At 35.7% G+C, this 15,354-nt stretch overlaps 1 protein-coding gene across 1 annotated transcript in view; it reads left to right on the plus strand.

The window, feature by feature from the left end:
* The window catches only part of LOC145988139 (uncharacterized), a 54,975-nt gene that overhangs the window by 25,050 nt on the left and 14,571 nt on the right, over positions 1–15,354 (plus strand). The window lies entirely within an intron of this gene.

Below are 15,354 nucleotides of genomic sequence, written 5' to 3' on the forward strand. Positions count from 1 at the left end.
TGATAAATTGGGTCTTTTTAATTTCTTATTATCATAATAGTTATAAACTGCAAATTAGGTGAAAATAAGATGTCATGAATGACAAACAACTGCAATAAACTAACAGGTTTGGGTCTGGGGTGTTTTTGCTTTGGGAATTAATGTAGTATCCACCCCCATATTGCACATTCTCCGCCAGAAGTGAAATATTCTTCCATTTTTTCTTACTTTCCAACTGCACTACATGGACGTGTAAATATGTTAAACGTATTGCCTTTGGCATGAGCAGTCCTAGATTTGAACCTTAGTGGAATCCCTCCCAAATTTTATTTTTGATTCAGCATCATGAGGAGAATTGCACTACGTGAAAGCAAGAAGTGGTAGACTCTCTTCTAGAAAGCTAGACAACAGGTATAATGGGGCTCTATGTCTGACCATTTGTCAGTCAATTAAAAGAATTGGTACTCAATGGGATGTACCATACACATGGACAAATTGAATGTTCTTTGTTTTTCAAATTTCCAATATTATGGCATTTCAAGCTTTCTTTATCAAGACTACAGCACCTTGAATAGGTAGTGTGGAAAACGACCAGAAAAGTTGGTCCCTGAGACTGATGACAACATAGATGCCAGTGCGATCAGCATGGCAATTAATTTTCTTATGAAAGTAATAGAGCTTAGTTAGTTTTTGGAATATATTGTGTAGATTTGCTTGTCTTGAAAGGTGGTGAGTGAATTGATGGAAACAGTTATATTTGTTGAGTGACTTGCAGTTGTCAAATGGCATTCATTTATACAAAAAAGTAAAATAAAGAAATTGTATGTGCAACGTAACATGAGCAGCAACATCACAATGTCAGGCTGGATGTCAAACGTTGGATTATGTACACAAGTTTATTTTTATATGCTAATTAACCCTAAAATGCACGGCATAGCGTACGGAGTGCGCCATCTGGCAATAAAGTGCAACAACAATCACGTAGCAACAGAGGAGGGAGCTGCCCCACCCTCTACCCTCCTACTAACATCTTCTGAGTGAGACCTGACCTGTTGACCTTGATCGGAAGTCAGTTGTGTGCGTGTCTTTATTGTAGCACTCTATGCACCATCTGTGCAATTATGTCACGCTGCCGCAATATAGTGCCTCCTGATCAATATGGGCGAGTTTTGCTAGAATTATTGGACGAAGAAGAAGATTATGTGGATGACTGTGCTTCTGATTGTGACGACAAAGAAATTACAAACCATAGTAACCATGATTCTGATTGAGAGTGTGATTATGAGCCTGATATCGGGAAAGAAGAAGTTACTTTGTGGAGAAAAGGTGAAAGATGTAATCGAAGTCCATAAATGGTAAAAAAAGCAATAAGAAGTAAATTTGCTCGGACTTCAAAGAAAAATCTAATTCAAAAACTTTTGCCTTTTCCCAAAAATTGTGATGATGTAGTTGATGGAATATCCTCTTGGAACAAAATTATAAACACGGACATGATTGACTTGGTTGTTCATTATACGAATTTGCATATCAAGAAAAGGGAAGAAAATCTGGACTTTCAAAGAATTGGCAAGAGAGATGTGAAAGAAACAAACCAAGCGGAAATGTTGGCAGTCATTGGTATTCTTTACCTCTTAAGTAGCAAAAAGATGTCTAAAATCAATCTAACAGATGCTTGGGCTTGTGATGGCACTGAAATTGAAATTTTACAAGGTCTGATGGGCGTAAACAGGTTTCGATTCTTGCTAGCTTGCATCAGATTTGATGATAAAAGCACTAGAGAAGCGAGAGAAAAAACCCGGATAAATTGGCACCAATACGTGAATTTTTTTATTATTTTATTGTGAACTGCAAACACTTTTATTGTGCTGGAGAGCAGCTTACGATTGACGAGAAATTAGAAGCATATAGGGGACGATGCTTATTCATCCAATATATTCGCAATAAGCCAACAAAATATGAGATAAAAATCTTCGCCCTCCTTGATTCAAGAACGTATTAGACGTTGAATTTGGAAATTTATTGCGGGAAGCAGCGGGAAGGTCCCTTGGAAGTTTCCAATGCTGCTGTGGACATAGTGGATCGGCTTATTGAGGAATATAAAAATTCCAACCAGAATCTCACAACTGATAACTGGTACACAAGTGTGCCACTCACAAAATCACATTTAGCTTATAGAATTATGCTTGTGGGAACAATGAAATCTAACAAGAAGGAAATCCACACCGAATTTCTTCCTTGAAAAACTTGAAACGTAGGCATGTCGCTCTTTGGATTTCAGAAAGATCTTACCCTAGTTTCATATGTAAGTCGCAAAAATAAATGTGTGATCCTAATTAGCTCTTCTCACGATGATGACAAAATCGATCCTGAAACCTAAAAGCCAGATATTATTTTGGAGTACAATAGAAATAAAGGAGGTGTTGACACAGTAGATCAACTGTGCAACACTTACACTGTAGCCAGAAAAACTAGGAGATGGCCTTTAGCTGTATTATTTTCACAACTGAACATTGGGGGAATAAACTCGTTTGTAATTCTTAGTCAATTGCAACAAGAATCTCCACCTCCGCCACAAGGAATATTTTTGAAGAACCTATCCACGTCATTGATGAAATGCCACCTGCAGCAACGTATGCTGATCCCACAACTACCCTCACATGCAAAGGAGATTATTCAAAGACTGGTACATAAAGAAGGAATAGATGGAGGAGGCAATTGTGATCCCCCCCCCCCCCTCTGCGAGGAAAAGTCGAGGACGCTATGTTTTGTGTGGGAGAAAAAAACAACAATAATGCAATACTAAAATGTTCTGAATGCTCCCAATTTACATGTAAAACCCACATGAAAGTTGTGAAATATACATCCGAATCATGTGCTCCTGATCCATCGGAGGCTACATTTTAAAGCCATTTTGGGATTTTTCATTACGTTTTCCTCTTATATTTCTTACATTCATTACTTTATTCATGATATGTCAATCCTATTGCAGTCGATTTTTCTGTTTTTATATTAGTAGATTTTTTGTACATTTCTGTAATACTTGTAAAAGTAAGTTTCGTATGAATTGTAAAAATTGAAACTTAAAAAAAATATGTTTTAAAATGTTTGACTTCTGAGTTATTCCATGCCAAATCAACACAGATATGTGCAATTTCCAACTTGACCATCACCGATTTTCATGAAATTTGGGGAGTTGAAACTATGAATGGAACTTAGTAAATATGAACATTTTTAGTTTCGTGCAACTTGTAATTGTTAAATTATTCAAGGTCAAAGTTAGCATAAATTTCCCTTTTTGAGCCTGCTTAGCTATACTAAATCTGCTGTAACTCCGCCCCTATTTCGCCTAGGAATCTCAAATAAAGCTTATTGTACAGGGAATTGAACAAGTTTTCCAGTGACATATAACAAGCCTACCTTTGAATAAAAATATAATTTTGTCATGTGATCTTGACCTTTGACCTTGAATATCTCAAAACATGTCATCACCAAAAATCGTGAAAAAAATATATTTGGTCCCTCATACCAGTCAAATGTTCATTAACAACCCCTACAAAATGTAAAGGAGTTATCCTGGGAAACTTGGTCATGAAAGAAGTAGGTTAAGCACAGGGAGATCCCTAGCCATGTGTGTCAAGCGCAGGTCCGGCATATTGTTGACTGCCATATTTAATTCAACGCAAAAATTTCAAAAGAAAGGGGGTGATGTGATATATCAAATCAGGCTAGAATTTCACGAGAAATGAAGTGACCAAGGTTTTTCCAATGTATCTTTAGCCAGCAAAAAGTTTTACGTATATCTTTCACTTACGATATATGAACATTATAATGTTGTCAATGTTTCTGTGAGCACACTCGTTGACGTCTCTCACACTCACATAGAACATTTTGCAATGTAGCAGGTGCAACAACATCACAAGCAGCAACTATGCCTTCTCTCAGATGGTCAATATCACGGACTTTTAGTGCAAGCACCATTCTCTTCAAATGTTTCTGAAGGTAAGAGTCCTCCTAAGATGTTAGATCTGGGGAATGTGCAGGCCTTTTAATAGATCCCCGTCTGCCCATCAATCTACCTAGAAATTTACCATGAAGAAATTGCCACAATGTCCACATAGTGTTCTCACACACTGTCCTGTTTTAAAACTCTGGAAAAGTGCAATATCCCGTAAGCAAGGATGAAAAACCTGTTCACTTAACAAATCCAAGAGGCACTCACCATTTAAGGTTCCGTTGTTGAATATGGACCAACCATTCAAGTTCTCCATACACTATACCACATCATTAGCTTACCAGCAACAACCATTCGGCTGGGCAAATCACAGGTATTGCATATTATTTTTATTAACTTCACCGTGAACATAAAAATTAGCCTTGTCACTGAAGAATTTTTCATTCCAAAGGAAGTGTCACGTAATTGTTGATATACTTTTCCCAATATTATTCACTATTCAACTATTTGGTGAATGTCGCTGATTAAAATCATATGCAATGGTGCATATACTTATTTCTCTCCCAAGATGTCAGCGTGATCTCGATGAGTTCCTAACACGTTAGGAGCATTCTAATGCTTTGTTTTTAACACCTCGAAAAAGAGAAAATGTTTACAAGCATGCAGTAATAACTTTTTGCTGGTTAAATATATGTTGGATAAACCTTCGTCACTTTATTTCTCGTGAAATTCTTGCCTGATTTGATATATCACATCACCTCCTTTCCTTTGAAATTTTTGTGTTGAATTCAATATGGCAGTCAACAATATGCCGGACCTGCGCTTGACACACATGGCTAGCGATCTCCCTGTGCCTAACCTATTTCTTCCATGACCAATTATACCCAGGATAACTCCTTTCCATTTTGTAGGGGGTGTTAAGGGACATTTGACTCGTCATAGTTCATATAATGGGGCTTTTATCAGTCACATAGTTACACATATTATTTTGTATCTTCTGATCCCATTGGAGTCCCAGAATGATTTTTTGATATGTTTTATAGTATGACATAAGGGACCAAATATATTTTTTTCACGATTTTTGGTGATGACATGTTTTGAGATATTCAAGGTCAAATGTCAAGGTCACGTGACAAAATTATATTTTTATTCAAAGGTAGGCTTGTTAATTATCACTGGAAATCTTGTTCAATTCCCTGTACAATAAGCTTTATTTGAGCTTCCTAGGCGAAATAGGGACGGAGTTACAGCAGATTTAGTATAGCTAAGCAGGCTCAAAAAGGGAAATTTATGCTAAATTGACCTTGAATAATTTAACAATTACAAGTTGCACTAAACTAAAAATGTTCATAGTTACTAAGTTCCATTCATAGTTTCAACTCCCCAAATTTCATGCAAATCGGTGATGGTCAGGTTTTGGGCTGTGTTATTTCATATGGAATGACTCTTCTTTGTTATGTTTTTTATCAATTTTTATTACACCCATAGAAAACGTTTTAAACATTATTATGTTATTTCTTGAAAAATAGGTGTAAAGAAAACAAAAAAGCATATTTCAGTCTATTTGTTTTTGTAATAACTTTTTTAAGAATGCCTGTTTTTTTTATTTATTCCTGAATCCATACCATAACATTTAGAAATATCATTTTATTTAACGTTGATTGTAAAAAAAACGAGGTTGCTGTGTAAAATCGTTCTATCATATATGCCGTGTAAGTCAGGGTTAAATAGATATAGTATCATGAAGGAGAAAAATGCAAGTTTCATGGTGTATATAAGATGAAATATTTTTCCCGAAATGCAGTTATTTGAAAGAATTTATTTTGAAATTTCATCGAGTTCAAGTAGTCGATTAGAATGTACATTGTCATTTGAATTAAAATCTCAGCCTATTAACAAATTGTCTTACATTTGTGTCGATCTGTAAGCAGAGCATTGGTGTTAAGGACTGTGCATTTTTACTCATGACTTGGCTGTAAAATGTCTCCCTTGTACTTGAAAATGAACCGTAAATTAAGATGAGTCCACCGTTGTATTTTTTTAATTTTATTTATTTCATTGAATTAGTGGTTCAGATTTTTTTATGGAAAAGGATTTATGACAAGATAAATCAACAAACGAGTTGTTTACATTTTTCTGTTAGCGGGAAATGAAATGTGTGGTATTTCACGCTTCCGAGTTTTTAGGCGGTAAGTTAGACAACATGCGTGTGAATGTAAAACAGATCTTTAAAAAAAGGGAACTAGTAGTGTACATGTGAATTTCTTTAAAAAGAATGTTTGTGACAATAACAATACTAATGAACCTTTCAGGATAATGCAAACACAATATTAATTCTCACGGCAATTTTCATATTACGAGTTACGAGCAACCATCCATAGCTATGTTTTCTCCCATATTATTAATAAAAACCTCAAGGACAGGTCATGATCGACTGTTCAGAATGTTCTTTAATATCTTTGCGACTACTGTACCAAATATCATAACAATTTTCAGATTCAAAGAAATGTTGCACGGAAAAGAATCAGACATTACAACAAAATTTCCATTTACTTCCATTATAAGCAGACGAATACCACGTACACGTGCCGACGCGAGCACCTCTAGCCAGACCCTGTGGCCGAGTGGTTAACACATTGCGCTGCAATGCCAAGGGTCCTGGGTTCGAATCCCGCTTGGGCTTGGTTGTTTATGAATGTCCATTCATCAATTTCATAATTTCTTCACTCATCCCCATCTTCGCAAATTAGCCAAGAGGCACAAAACACGAAGTAAAATAAAGTAAATCAATCAATCAATCAAAGCAGCACCTCTAGCAGATTTCATATTCGAGTGAAACCACCAGAGAGTGCAGAACCGTGCAGTTTTCCACACTACCTATTCAAGGTGCTGTAGTCAAGACTAACAAAAAAATTAGGATTCTGGTGGTCTTAAAACCAAAAGTTGCTGCAGCAACATGGATCTTTCATTTGTCTTTATACTTAGCATTATCAATTCTCTCCTTACAAGTTGCCTTCAGGTACATCAGATACGTCTCTGTTGAGGAACTGACAGACATAATCTTAAAAAACTGAAAAGCAAATGGTCAACTGGCTTGGATGAAATCCCAACTTCAATTATAAAGAAATGTCACACCCATATCCTACACCAATTATGTTATCTAGTGAACTTATCCTTTGTTACTGGTGTGTTCCCAGATAAACTAAAACAAGCAAAAATCAAATCAGTGTATAAAAAAGGGGATTAATGCAGTGTGGATAATTACAGGCTCATAGCTTTGCTTTCCCCTTCTCAAAAATCATAGAAATTGCAATTAACAAACAACTTACAACTTTCTTAAATAAAAACAACATAATATCTAAATCACAACATGGTTTCCGTAAAGGCAAATCAACAACTACAGCAATATTCGAATACATCGAACATGTCAGACAACTCCTGGACAATAGGGAACAGTGTGTAGCTCTCTCTCTTGATTTATCAAAAGCTTTCGACACAGTATCACATGACCAACTTCTAAAGAAATTAAATCACTATGAAATAAGGGGTATAGTAAACACCTGGTTTAGATCTTACCTGAAAAATCGCAGTCAAGCTGTACATATCTTACATGTAGATGGGGCAAATACCAATGCATCTTCCCATATCTCTAGGCTAGAAGAAGTGACATGTGGGGTCCCTCAAGGCTCTATTCTAGGGCGAGTACTATTTATCATATACATAATTGAACTGCCCTCTAACTTACCCTCAGTTAAAAATGATGAAATACTAAATTCAAATATAAAAAAACACTTTAAACAAACTCTGCAAATGGTTCCCCACAAATCAGTTGACGATAAATAAAAACAAAACTTTAGCTATAAAATTCCATCATTCAAGAAATCAAAACAATGAAGAACCAGTAATAAAAATAGAAAAAGAATACGTCAAATATACAAATTCCATAAAATTCCTGGGTATTTGGATACTAGAAAATCTCAACTGGGACATACATATTGAGTACCTAGGAAGGAAATTAAGCAAAACCATATATGATATACGAACCTTAAGAACCATAATAAACAGGGAGACAATAAGAACAACATATTTCAGTCTTTTCCAGTCGCAACTGTCATACGGAATTGTATTTTGGGGGAATGCTAGAAACAGTGCAAATTTTTATTCTGCAGAAGAGAGTAGTACGAATTATGGCAGGAAAGAAAATAAACGAACCATGTAGCAAAATATTCAGTGATCTTGGCATCCTACCATTACCTTGCCTATATATATTACATTTACTGTGCTATGTAAAACAAGATATGTCAAGTTTCTCCAAACGTATCAAGGAAGTACATCAATACAACACAAGAAAAATACAATCTGGTTATACAAACTCACAACACAACTCTTTGAAAGAGATCCTAAATCTGTTGGTATCCACTTGTATAATAAATTACCTGATCACATGAAAACAATGGAATCAAGTGCCCAATTTAAGAGGGAATTATCAAAATTCTTATTACGGCATTGTTTTTACTCAATAAATGAATTTCTAAATTTGTAAATATTTTATAATTATATAAATTGTCAACATAGAGACATCGATTGTACAGAATAGGTTATTATACCATTTATATTATCATATACAAATTATTCACTACATGTTATTATTGTTCCTAAATGATCATTAATCAGTTCTTTATATATTTTGCATTCTTCCACTTTCTTCCATGTTGTATAAGTTACATATTTAAATTTACATTCACTCTATTACATTATAAAATTTTCTTCGCTTATTATTGGGCTTGCCTTGAATATTATATGTAATTTTATTCATACAGTGTATTCCTCCTTTATTTGAATTTCTGTCATGTAGAAATTCTTCAAACCATTAATGTAATTCCTGTCTAAAATTGCATTAATATTTTATTACTGTATTTAGATTTACTTCATGTAGAAATTCTTCAAATCATTTCTGAAATTCTTGTCTAAAATTGTATTAATATTTTCAGTGACGTGCACTGAGGAGTACCTAGTCTAGCAGAGATAGATCAATCAATCTCAAATCTTTAATTATTTTCAAATCACAATATTTATTGTTTTGTTGAAGCCACAGTTCATATGCAACACTCTTTTCCACGCGCTTCTTGTCCCTCGGTGCGTTCACCGGCCTAGCTCACTCTTTCTCCACCTCACAGTTCCAGGTAGAAATGGGTTTTCGAAGGGAAAGGGAAGATTTCTGCCTCTACCTTCCTTGCTCCCTCGCCCCTGCTCCAATGGTTGAAAGCCCGTGCTTTCAGGTCCTCGAGTCTATCTCCTATAGTACAGATAGGGGATTGGATTCCCTTCGCTTCCTTTGTAAATCCTCTAAAGAACTAGGAAATTTTTCTGCAGTACTTCTGTTCTCTGTATTTACACTACTTTTTACACGTTGTACAATATGTATGTATAACATGGGATGTACTTTTATTATTTATGCAATTGGAACGTCTTATGTGCAGCCAAAAGTGTTATGCTTTTTTTTAAAATATGGAATATATAATGATTAAATAACAAATATTTGCTCACGCTCTCTCTTGTTCTCATTTCAGTAGTGTTTTATTTAAATATACTAATCTCTTGGCCTCCAATAAAAAAAAATGGATAAGCTAAACAATCATAAATACGGATGTACTTATTTGGGCAAGAGAACGCACGTTCTAATTCTTGTTGTTGGTTTGGTTTATTTTACTTCGCTTTTCTGCCACATTTGGTTATCGCAAAAATGAGGATGAGTGATGATATGATGAAACTGATGAACGGACCTCACAAAGAACAATTCAGGCCAGAATTCGTGATGAGCGTGCATTCTTGTTGTTATGTGTTGTACTCTGCCTGCAGTGAATAATGAAAAAATTATAAATTAAAAATGTATCCCAGAACTCAAAAAGCCAAATGAATATCATTGAAGAATGTAGAAAAAAAAAGGTTTGTTTAAAGGTGTGTTTTGTTACCCATCACTTTTTTTAGCTGTATAGATCTAATCGGAATAAGTAGCTAAGAGCTTGGAAAGTCGTGAGGGACAATCATAAACAGAGAATTCTAGGCTCCTGATTTCACAGTGCCCTGCAGATGCACTGTGAAGAAATTATTTGTATTTTTTTCTCTCTTCCATCGCTTTACCTAATTTCTGCCATGACGATGAACGTTGATTGAATTAAACGGGTGAAGAGTGTTTGCAAAGAAACACTCATGCAAAGGCCAGGGCTCGAACCCGGATCCTTCAGTAACGAGATCGTGAGATGGAGAAATTAGGTAAATCAAGCAATGCAAAATTTTTAAAAAAACATTAATCATATATAAAGATGGTATTTCAAAAATTCAATTGAAAATTACTACTCAGAAAAAATGCAGTTTGCTTTACCGTTACCCACGTATCTGAATGGTTAGCACCTTCCTCTCATGTTTGTTGTCGGCCTACCTCCGTGGGGGAGTGCAAGTGGTCCCGGATCGGTACCCGATGGAGGTATATAGTGGTTCGGATCCGACATTAAACTATAGGCCTAGTCCCGATTAGCCTTTCTGTGTATAAAATGGACTTAAAACGTCAAATCAACCATCCGGGGGGAGTGCTTACCACAGCACACTATGACACCAGGAGTTCCGGGTTCGAACCCCTACCTGGACCTGGGTGTTCTTTGTGTTTGTCCCTTCATTAATTTTGTCGTATCATCTTTGCGATTAACCAAATGTATCAAAAAAGCGAATCAAATCATTCATTGATTGATTGTTTGATTTGGTTTATTTTACTTCACTTTCCGCAATATTTGGCTAATCGCAAAGACGATACGATAAAATTGATGAAGGGACACACAAAGATCACCCATTGACAAGCCAAGATTCTCTGGCTCAGTAGTCAAATCAAATCGTTTTTTATTTTCGAAATTGGGTGAAAGTTATGTGTACAATTTTTTGTAGTCATTCCTAACTTTGCAATTTTTCCTGTATTTGACATTCTTTTTTTAGGAATACTGGGCCCTAAAAATGGGGGGGGGTTATGACCCGTTGGGCACGTCACTTATTTTTACCCCAAGTGTCGATGTCACCGCACGTCCCTGAATATTTCATTACTGTATGTATTATTATATGACGATTCCCATACCTATGGACATGGGTCAATGGAAATAATAATTATTATTATTATTATTATTATTACCTTTTTGAGGTGATTCTCTTTCCATCAGAATTCCCAACAATGATCCTGTAAACTTTTCTATCCTCTCCTATGTATGTTACCATTTAATTATTCTAATAATATCATTGGATGAGATTATTCAGTTCTCCATTTCCTTGTTGCTATATATCTTTTAGGTTCAAATATCTTCGAGAGTTAATTTTTAAAACTCTTAATTTATATTAAGGATGGGCTAATATTAAATTTTGCCATATTCTACCGATCTGATATAACATTCCAAATGGTCCTTGAAGAACCTGAATGGTTCATTGATCTCCTTAATAAATATATGTTTCCAGATGACTTCAATACAAAAGAAGCTGCATATTTAGATATTTATTTTTAAAAAATCTATGGCATGTAGATTATTTAATTGTATCCAGCAAAATTATTATATATACACATATCAGATCGGTAAAATTACCAGTAATTTTAATGATAAATCGATACGAGGAGGTACCCAAAAAAAAACAGGAATTTTGTCACCTTGTTTTATTTTGACCGTACATGTACATGTAGGTACATTCAGGTAAGCATGTCTACTCTAGTCACCTTCAAAGTATTGCCCATGTGCTTTAATGCAATTGTCCCAACGTTTTTCCCACTGTTGAATACAGTTTCAAAACTCCTCTGGCGCAATACTCTTCAAGGTTTTGTCCGTAATGTCTTTGACCTCATTGACATCATGGAATCACTTCCCTTTCACATTCCTCTTCATCCGCGGGAACAAACAAAAGTGACAGGGCACTAAATCGGGTGAATACGGGGGATGGGGCACTAGCAGCATGTTGTTCTTTGACGAGAACTGTCGCACTGACATGGCCGTTTGGACTGGGGCATTGTCATGGTGCAGTAACCACATTCCACTCCTCCACAGGTCTGGATGCTTCCGTTGCACACTTTCACGCAATCTTCTCAAGACATTCAGGTAAAATTGCTGTTTCACTGTTTGTCCTTGGGGAACAAATTTTCTGTGGACAATCCCATTCACATCAAAGAAACAAATCAACATTGTTTTCACATTGGATCGAACTTGACGTGATTTCTTGGGACGTGGTGAATTTGGAGTCTTCCACTGGCTGGATGCTTGTTTCGATTCAGGATCGTACCCATTGCACCTGGACTCATCCCCAGTCACAATTCGTTTGAGAAAATTTGGGTCCTTGTGCAGTTCAGCTTTCAAGTCGCGACAAACATTCACTCGATTCTTTCTCTGCTCCTCTGACAGCAAGCGAGGCACAAATTTAGCAGACACCCGTCTCATCTTCAAATCATCAGTTAAAATGTGCTGGCAGGTACTCCAGGACAACTCCACTTCTTCAGAAATTTGTTCGATGGTATTTCGACGATCTTCATTAATGGCATCTCAAACTTCTCCAATGTTTTCTTCATTTCTGCCTGTCGAAGGATGGCCAGGCCTTGGGAAGTCTTCAGTTGACATGTCGCCGTCTTTGAACCAGAAAAACCACTCTTAGACTTGTGTGTTTCCCAAAGCAGCTTCATTAAAAGCTTGGCGAAGTATAACAATGGTCTCAGCAGCCGTTTTTCCCAACAAGAAACAAAATTTAACACAGGTCCTTTGCTCCTTGTGGTCCGCCATCTCAACAATCACTCAAAAATCACCAGACTCTTGCCGCAACACCACAAACAATGCAACACTATGAACAAACTACTCAGCACAAAATAATGCCAACTTGCAGATTGATGCAAGATATCCCATACTAATGACACCTAGCGGCACAAGCCGTAACTACATCGGTAATCCGTGCAACATTATGATTCCAGTTTTTTTTGGGTACCTCCTCGTACACCAATATGCCTATATCGGCCGATATTGATAGAGTATTGCATAATGGGTCCCATCCCTAATTTATATTCTCTTTAGTGTAAGGGGCTATGTTTCACATCCATACGGAACTACAGGCAAAATTATCTACAGATCCATCCCTGTATCTTATAATCCTTAGATTCTTGGGAATTAGTTTATGAAGTAACATGCAGTACTGGTCAAAGGAAGAACGAATAGCTCTATGCATGACTCTCCTTCCTTTCCAATACTTTTGTTGTGCCTTGACATGATGCAGTGAAGAGAGAGAATTTTACATTACAATCTGTGTTTCTTAGACCTTTGTTCTTTCTACATGTTCTCCTTCCTAAGTTCTGTGCAGAATGATAAAGCAAATCACATATTTCTCTTTCTTTATTACAAATCATTTTTTTACCGCTCATTTTTTGTAAACCTACAATGTAGCCACCTAAATGTTCAAGTCTAGGCCTTGGAATGGATATTCTTTTGTGAGTGTTTTCTCATCACTTTCATCCAATTTTCATTATCCTCAATGCTGAGGTAGGAGAGCAATGCAAAATAGGAAAACTGGAAGTAAAATATCAAGCAAACAGTTATTGAAAGTTTCACCGAGGATACACAACAGGAGTTTTATGTATGAACTAGCTGATTACCTGGCATTGCCTGGGTTATTTATCCCAATCTTGTATTAGACAGGAAAATAATGAATTCTAACTATAGTGTAAAATGTAACTAATTTTAAATGTGATCGTGAATGTTACCAATTAGCTTAACGACTCCGAAAACTATGGATTTGACACTAATCTAGGTCATTTGTGGCATGTCGATAGGTGATGAACTTTTGAAGTTGAACCGCATTGGGAGTGTCACGAAAACTATGGATTCCACACTAATATTGGTCATTTTTGCAACACAGCAGGATTACATAGGGTCACGGATGTCTGTTTGTGTGGAATTTAATATCGGTCGTTTTGGATTATTTTTTCATGTCACCCCTTCCCACCCCATCCCTAGGGATGCCAGGGGTGTCTTACACCCAAAGTATTCATTCCAGATTATAAGTGATATGTGTACCAAGTTTGGTTGAAATTGCTCCAGACGTTCGAGAGTTATGCCGGAACAAACAAATATACACACCCACACACATACATCCATTTTTATATATATAGATTGTTGTGATGTCATGAAGTGCCAATCATATTATGTCACATCATGATTAACATATGATGATATCACTTGATTGACAATAGATGACTGACACTTGATCATATGATGATATTATATAATTGGCACTACATGATTTACAGCAGATGATTGACACTATGTTCATATCATAGCCAAGGCCTTTCCTTTAAGTGATATGCTAGGCCACCACAATCTCAGAGTTTCAACCTTCACATGTGGAGTCAGGTTTCTAATCTTAACACCATGTGCCAAGTAATTGGCAAGATTAATTTCCTTTGACTGGCTGTTACTTCTAACAGAACCAACACCCTAAATTGTAATATGCATTAAATGCACGTTACAACAGTTTTCTACTTAGGAAAAATAGTACAATGTCTTAACTTCCAGTGTCGTATTTTTCATTTCCAATTAATCATTATACAAACTAAACTAAAACTATTTTCATTGAATGTTATTTTTTTTTTTTTTTGTGAAGTGATTCATACAATGTGAAATATTTTATTTATTCACGAAGTGACAATTGAAAATTGATGGATGTGTTTCAGTTCGAGTTCCTAATAGTGTACTAATCTTTATAATGAAGAAATATGCCTGTGGTTAAAAAAATGTACAACAGTAAAAAATCAGAGTTTGTTTTAAGTCTATGTTATGCACAGATAGGCTAATCAGGAATGGAACTACAGTGTAAAGTAGGATATGGACCACTATCTGCCTCCAGTAGAGATGACCCTGGGACCCCTTAATTGCAAGGTGATACTACACTACACTACCACTACACCACTACACCATCGAGTTTGCCATTAACAGTAATAACATCAAATTAAATTATGTTCTGTGAATCATTTCCATTGAATTTCATGCTCAACTTTATAGGTGGTGAAAATATATTGAGCATGATGTAGCTTATGCTGAAGAATATATATTTTAATATACATATAGTATATATATATATATATATATATATATATATATATATATATATATATATATACAGATCAACTGATATTATGTTTGAAAGTCCTAATATTTTTTTAATAATAATTGTACAAAATGTTATGAAACATCAAAACAAAAATGTAATTCAAACATTGTACACCATGGGCCACAAGCCATATTATTTGAGTGGCTCAGGAGTAAAGCTGGATAACCCACACTCCATTCAAAATTGAGTTCACATTGGATTCTGTTGCTGAACATTCTTCAGTTGTTGTACAGTAGTGAAAATAAGTTCCTTCTGTA

The sequence above is a fragment of the Lepisma saccharinum genome, chromosome 5, assembly GCF_977018435.1.
Source record: "Lepisma saccharinum chromosome 5, izLepSacc3.1, whole genome shotgun sequence".
Classification (NCBI taxonomy): domain Eukaryota; kingdom Metazoa; phylum Arthropoda; class Insecta; order Zygentoma; family Lepismatidae; genus Lepisma; species Lepisma saccharinum.